This window comes from Setaria viridis, chromosome 1 (assembly GCF_005286985.2).
Source record: "Setaria viridis chromosome 1, Setaria_viridis_v4.0, whole genome shotgun sequence".
Taxonomy (NCBI): domain Eukaryota; kingdom Viridiplantae; phylum Streptophyta; class Magnoliopsida; order Poales; family Poaceae; genus Setaria; species Setaria viridis.
The window spans coordinates 36,847,184-36,854,367 of NC_048263.2; the positions used below are offsets into that span (position 1 = coordinate 36,847,184).

The window sequence follows — 7,184 nt, forward strand, 5'->3', positions numbered from 1 at the left end:
TCATCACATAATTACCTGTGGACTAATCACCTATGCATTTCACTTAAACACATATTAGTCCACCTAGATTATCACTCAATTACCAAAACCAAACAAGAACCTTTCAATCTATCTACTACGAGCTAAGGATTAGAAAAAATACCTCTAACGAAGTAAGGAACGGGGCTTCAATCTCCCCTCCCCTCCTTCCTCCTTTCCTTTCTTTCCCTTCTCCTCCCTCCCTTCCTTCTTCTCTCCCTCCCTCCCTTCCTCCTCTCTCGCACGGGCTCGCTCTCCTGCTTCTGGGCGCGGGGGGACCAAATGAGTAGGCGTGCGTTCGAGGACGACCACACCGCGCATTTTAAAGGCGTTAGGGAGCTACCACCGTTTGAACTGACGGTAGCTTTCCTGCTTCCACCGATTCAAATGGCGGGGCCTGCTACCGCCGTCTCGAACGGCGGAACAGCCTTGTCCCCCGCGCCATTGGAATCTGTGTGCGGCCCATCGGATGGGAGGTCGGTAAGCGAGATTCCGCACTGACGTGGCGGGTGCGGGGAGCTACTACTGTTTCATACCGCCGGTTGAGACGGCATTAGCCTGTTACCGCCGTTTCAAGCGGCGGCATAGATATATTTCTGCAAATTTTTTTGTTCGACTATTTATTTATGCAAAATTTAAAAAAAATATAAAAATAAACACCCCGGGGGGAACCTCAGCGAACCATCGCTTAGTGCCGCCGTTCCGACTCCCGAAAAAAAAAACGCATCTCCCCGTCCGCTCGGCCGTCGCCCAGCACCGCTCCGCCTTCTGGCCATCGCCGCCGCCTCCCCACCGCTGCCATGCCCCGATCCCTCTATGATGTGCCTCCTGTGGTACTCCATCCTCCTTCTCCTTCCTGCAGTGCGCCGCCCCTTCCAGCGTCGTCGTTCTCGTCCTCTCCTAGCGCCCTCCCCACCCATGGCTGTCGTTCGAGATCTGTCCTTGCCAGCTGCCTGCCTTTATCGCTGTCCCGTTCTGCGATTGGAATGGCACCTGCCGGGCACGCCACTCTCCTATTGCGGCAACAATGGATACCTGTGAATAGCATTAGATAGTGATGATGCCCGTCTTTGCAGTCATGTGGTCAGCTTTGTCCTCCGGCAATCAAACAGCAGCGGTAAGCACATTGTCCTTAAAACCTTACTGTGAGGAACAATTTCCTTCCTGCATCCCAAGCTTCTTTATGGTGCTTGTTTGTTCCTTTTGATGCATTCCTAGATCAATTTGGTAGATCTATAGTTTGTATTATTTAATCTGTATTTTGTTTTGTGTGGATTGCAAATCAATTTCGTAACTCAGGGCACTCAGCATAGTGGTCATCAGCTTGGAGGCTAAGGTTGAGCCCCCACTGTCTTGGCTTTTTTTGAAAAGGCAAAATTATTAACATACATTACCTCTATTACCAAGATTAATATAATACACTTTCGTTTCTTAAACAAAATTATTAAGTATCTCTAATTTTCAGTTTATTTTTGAAGATGACCAAACATGACACATCCTTCTAAAGTGAGCTCTGTTCTAATTATAATTTGAGACTTTTGTTTACAATGATATTTGCGTGGCAACTAGGATCATATGTTTGATGGACTACACCAATGATCCCATTGAGTAAGGGTCCTTTTTCAGGCCCCCCTACTTGGTGTGACTCACTGTATTTGCTTTCCTATTCCCTTGATCTAATATTCAGATGTAATCTTGGTAAGGAATTTTGCACATGGCAGCAGCTTTGGAACACAATAATCATCTTCACTTTGTCCCATCTGTTCCTGATTTACAATGTATTGGTTTGAGGCAGCATGGGACAGAGTGAAATTAGGGTTCAAAATGAATTTAATTAACCAAATCATGCATTCCATTGAGCTTGGTTAAGTTCAATGTCAAGCTTTGTACATTTTGTGCATCTTCTTTTTCTTCTTGCTTAGGAAAGAAATCAAAGCATTGCACGCAACTGATTTATCTAAAATATCTTTCTGCTCCACGCTTGCAGGAACTAAAGCCGTGGAACAAGAGTGTAACCTGTCCTGTTTCTTTGTGTTTGAATCTCATCAATTGCCAATACTCAATATGGAGATTGTTGGTCTGTGAATTTGTGGACAAAAAGTGCAGTTCAAAGTGTTGTGATGTAAGTTTTTGATATATACAGCAACAATGCCTAGATTTAAAACTTGAGGTAATCAAGAGCATAACTTAACTATAATTGAAAAGAACAACACTACAAAAAAAATCTAATGTCCTCTCTTTGCAGTTACTATATCAAGGCAAGAGTTTCTTTTCCTTATTTGTAGTTAAATTCCAAATGCTATTGCACATTAGAGGCTATGACATACATGTTTGAATCTAGGTTCAGAGAAATATTTGCATACTTCAAGTGATTAAGAAAGTTTTCAAGTATCATATATATCTGACCTTTAGGCCTGAGGCTTCATGATTTTGTTCTGGCCAAGGAATTGGTTCAACTTCATGAAGCCATGCTCAACCCTTAAGTGAGGAATAGGAATTCTTCTTTGGTAAGTTACATACGTAAAGATTTTGTATAACAATACTTTACATCTATATATTTTGTCTGTGTGCTAGCTTGGAATTCAGTTTGTGCTCATAATATGGCCAATTTATTCCTGTAGCCCGCACAATCAGCTTATGCAATTGCATGATGTTTCATGATTTCTGAAAACCTGTGTAAGCACACAACAAAATGGTCAACTAGAATTTTTTTAAGATGCAGTCCGCTACATGCTGATTCTGTGGCTACACAATGGTGCGCCACTTTAATCTCTCCAACAGCCCCATTGGATAACTGATGAATTGTGCATTTGAAGTAAAATTTGCAGCTACTAGAGCCCCAATCCATCAGGTAACCCACGCCCTTGTTTATTCATGGCCTCTTTCTCAATCATTTCTTCTCCTTCATCCATTAACACATACCCTATTTTCTTGCTACAATAAATTTATCAAGCACTTGATTGGTTAAAAATAGGGATCAAAGACATTGGCTTCCACTAGCAATTGGATGATGAGAATGGAGAAGCAAGTGCTCATTGTTGAGACCTAGGTGTGGAGATGAGATCTGATTTTCATGGAGTTAATTCACAAAAAGTTCGATTAGCAGTTCACTTGTGCTTATTGTCTGCATATTTAGTTTGTTCCACCCCATGGATTACATTGTATAGCACTGATAAGGTTTTATGGGGGTGATCAGATTATGATGGACCTATTCTGCACAAAAGTTTGATTAGGTAGCAGCTCATCTATGTTTATTATATGTACACTATGTCTGCCCCATGGATTAGAATATAGAGCATGAATAAGATTTCATATAAATGTCATGCTCCAAATTTTTGAACCCATACTATACAAAGCGATCAGTTTTCAGTCTGACATTTTACCAGTTTTCGTTGCCTCAATGAACCAGGATTAGGTATGACTCATACTGAAATAATCACACGTTCGGAACCAGGAAAGAAACCAGCACGTTAACCGTTACAAATAATTGTTTTTTTATTATTTCCCTATTTTATACTTGCTAGTGTTCCTACAATGTGTTTCGTAATACATCAGAATTAACTTGGGAATTTAGAACTAGCTTTAATTGCCACCATATTATCTGAAATTACAGAAGCATGATGGAGGAACATGTGCAAATTATAGCGATTGAATGTGCAACTGTGGCATCGCAAATTATGTTTTCCCCTTAATTTTTATTCTACATGGTACCTAACATTCCTCTGCTCATTGTTCTTATTTTTAAGGTCATGATCTGCATACATTCAGGCATTCACATGGATATGGGAAGCGTTCGTGATAGCTGACCATATTGCGCAGCGTTATGCAGCGATACAGAGATTTTTTTTTTCAAAATAACAGGCCAATACTGTCCAGGCTTACCTTTTCACCAAGGAACCAATAAAGTGTAAAATGTAAGCTTTCTATCTAATCACCCTTGAACTCAATAAGTTACCCTTTCACCAAGGAACCAATAATGTGTAAAATGTAAGCTTTCTATCTAATCGTCCTTGAACTCAGTAAGTTGTCCCTGCTTCAATCCATATGCTTTATTCATTGGTTGTCATTTAGCCAATCTTCACATGTTTTTTATTTGTTTAAAATGTACGAATATTAAATGATGCAAAATCAATTCATTCCAGACTACGATAGTGCTATTAATCACAAATTCGTTTTTGTGGATTGATGTAGCAAATATATAATACAATGTTAAGTTGATGTGCAATGGACATAATTCAAAGCAATTTAATATGGCTCAGCTGTTGGCCAAAGATGTTGGTCATACGTCTCATTGTGGTCTGTATGCTAAAATTGAAAAGAATTTTGGTGCTCCTCACAAAATTTAGGTTCTCTTTGAGTTTTGTTGTTTCTACGTCTTGTCCGATCATTCAAGGGTCATGCCATGTGTATGCATTTGCCAATGCATTGTAGATAACCTTGGTGATACACCAATTATAGTTCCAGATGGACAGAATCGACTCTCGATTGTTTAAAGTGGTCTTCTTTTTTTAATTCGACCACAAGAGCTTTCAGTTCATTATTGCATAAAACTGTCATATGCAAGATTGTCTTTGTCGCTCTAAAAAATTGTTCCCTTAAACAAGTTTATCCCTTTTCTGTGAACTTTGAACTACCAATGTTATTTGATTATGTTTTCCGTTCTATTATGATCCGAGTGACATTATATTTGTTGTTTCCGCTATCAGTGCACATGAAGAGATGCCCAAGAAATACTTTGCTACTATATCATGCAAACTGTGAGACGAAAACTTGGTACTGGTGTGTAGTGTGGTGAACAGGCTTTCAGCAAGAAGGAATGCAAAGATCTAAATGTACTTGGTTTATTTGCATAGTGCAATTGGCTCTTGTGAATTTTGATTGTTCAACTAAAGCTTCAAGTTTCCTCATGAAAATGGTACAATATTGTCGAGATATTGTTTTTTTAACAAAATATTATGTTGCAATAACATCTTACTCAGTAATAGAATTGCAAATCACTAGTGAACTTTACACTAGGTGGCCAACTTTTGCTACGGCCGTGCCTCACGCGTCACGCCCCGCCTGACATGCTTGAACCGCGATCTCGATCCGGTCGTGGATCCACCTCGCCGGTCCGGCACTCCGCGCGCGCGTCGTGCATGGTGGTATATCGCGCGCCCATGGCAGATGGCACCGGCGCACCGCGCGCTGCTGAAGAGGTTGGCCGGTGGTAAACCGATCGGAAGTCTTTGTGGCTGCATGCAGTTTTTCGTTCGGAAGACCCAGTAGTGGAACTTGACAAACATGCAGTCTCGTCTACCGCAGTGTCGAGTCGCGCACGTCGCGTAATTAAGAAGGTAAGTAGCTTGGAAATTTCGCGGAGCTCTTCAAGCTCCTATATATACATGTGCAGATCACTAGCTAAGCATACATTCATCGTGCAGAAGAAACATCCAGATAACAGTTATTGTGCAAGCCTAGCTGGCAAGCTACTGAAACTGCACCAGTTTGAAAGGATGGCCATGTCGATCAGCAAGTCATTCGTTCTGCCACTGTTGATGGCGGTGCTGATGCTGTTGGCCGTTTCAGGGTCGGCGCGGCGGCTGGAAGGTGATCGGTCGACCGGCGGCGAGGCTGCCTTCGGAGTCGGCCATCCTATCATACAGTTCCTCAAACGCCTGTACCTGCAGCAACTGTCGTCAGGTCCAGGGGGATCCTGCGGAACCTACGACCCAAACAACCCAGCATGCCATGGTCACTGAACAATCATCAGGCATTGCATACCAAACATGGCAATTCAACAGATTGACCGAGCCTGTGTATGTACATATACACGTATACACAATTATACTTCTCTCTGTCACAGTGATGGTATTCCATACTCAGATAGAACGACAACGAGATGGGCTAAGTTTATATTTGATTAGTTTATTGTTAAGTCAATGAATTGTGTTTATCTGAATAAAGTGGTAGGCTTAGCTTGTTTTTAACTTTTTATCTGCATGTATACTTGTTTCTCAATCGTTTCAATAGTTTTGTATACGGAATAAGTCATGTGAATGAATGAGTTTCACAATCATTTCAACAGTTTTTGTATACGGAATATGTCATGTGAATGAATGGGTTTCAATTAACGGGAGTACATGTGCTCTTATCACTGGTCTAACTTATTCAGTAGTGGCAAACATAACATGGGTCGGAGTCCCAAACTTAACACCGCTGTCTAGCTCTTTCTCCAAAAAAAAAAATCAACAAAAAACACCGCTATCTAGCGATTGTGTGCGTGCGTAGTGTGCGTGTGGTGTATCTTGAGAGTGTGCTGCTTCATTGTGCTCTCTTAATAAACTGAAACAAAAATGAGAAAGAGATCGCATGCATTATTATTAGTGTCACCTATACACATGATGAGAAGATAAGATTTTATTTTATTTTTTGAAAGGAGGGCAAGAGTTTTGTCGTGCAAATTTTATATTAGAAGAAATAGCAAAATCTTCGGAAAAAAGAAGAGAAAGAAAGAGCAAACAACCCGAGTTTCAGAGAAAGATCAGTTACAGAGGGACGAACGATTCAACGCCGAACTGCCAGAAAAGACATCCCTTCCCAATGGACAAAGCAAATTTCAGTTAGGAATTTCTCACATTAACTAAGCAGCGTAGGGACACGCGGTAGGTCTAGAGTATCTTGGTCCTACCGTGTGATTTGCAACTTGCGAGCTGCGACTGCGACCATATCTGAAGTTCTGAACTGAACGTTGGTCCTGCGGTCTTGCCGCGTGGTGGATCAAATTAACCAGCTAGCCACCGTCCACTGGAATGCTTTTATCTAACGTTCTCAGCTCCTCCCGTGGAAGATCCAAGGGTTCTTGATGTTTGCCAGTGGCCTCCCAAGCTGATATATAGAGTCCACGTTTATCTGATTGTGAATGTGCGACTCAGATTTTTACTTTCAGTTTGAAGACTGACTGCTAGACTTTGACTTGAACAGGAATATTTTTATTGGAAGTGCTCAACAGGGAATTTTCACTGGCCTGCTAAACGAACGAACACTCCGTGGGTACTTTGCATGCCAGGAAATCATCGAGTGCCTACTTTGTATGCCAGGAAATCATTCAGTGACTTCATCAGATGACCTTATTGGTAGGCAAAAAGAAAACGACGACAGATATCCAACCAATGCTGACGATATAT

At 41.5% G+C, this 7,184-nt stretch overlaps 1 long non-coding RNA gene across 8 annotated transcripts; it reads left to right on the plus strand.

The window, feature by feature from the left end:
* Positions 1-685: 685 nt before the first annotated feature.
* LOC117837291 (uncharacterized) lies at positions 686-6,076 on the plus strand. Of its 8 annotated transcripts, none has more exons than XR_004636288.2 (4): positions 686-1,135; positions 2,006-4,933; positions 5,035-5,354; positions 5,442-6,076. It is a non-coding gene; the product is annotated as an uncharacterized lncRNA (long non-coding RNA). The 8 variants fall into 8 exon arrangements; XR_004636290.2 differs by having other exon boundaries at positions 2,006-3,932; positions 4,725-5,354; XR_004636293.2 differs by having other exon boundaries at positions 2,006-3,251; positions 3,765-5,354.
* Positions 6,077-7,184: the final 1,108 nt, after the last annotated feature.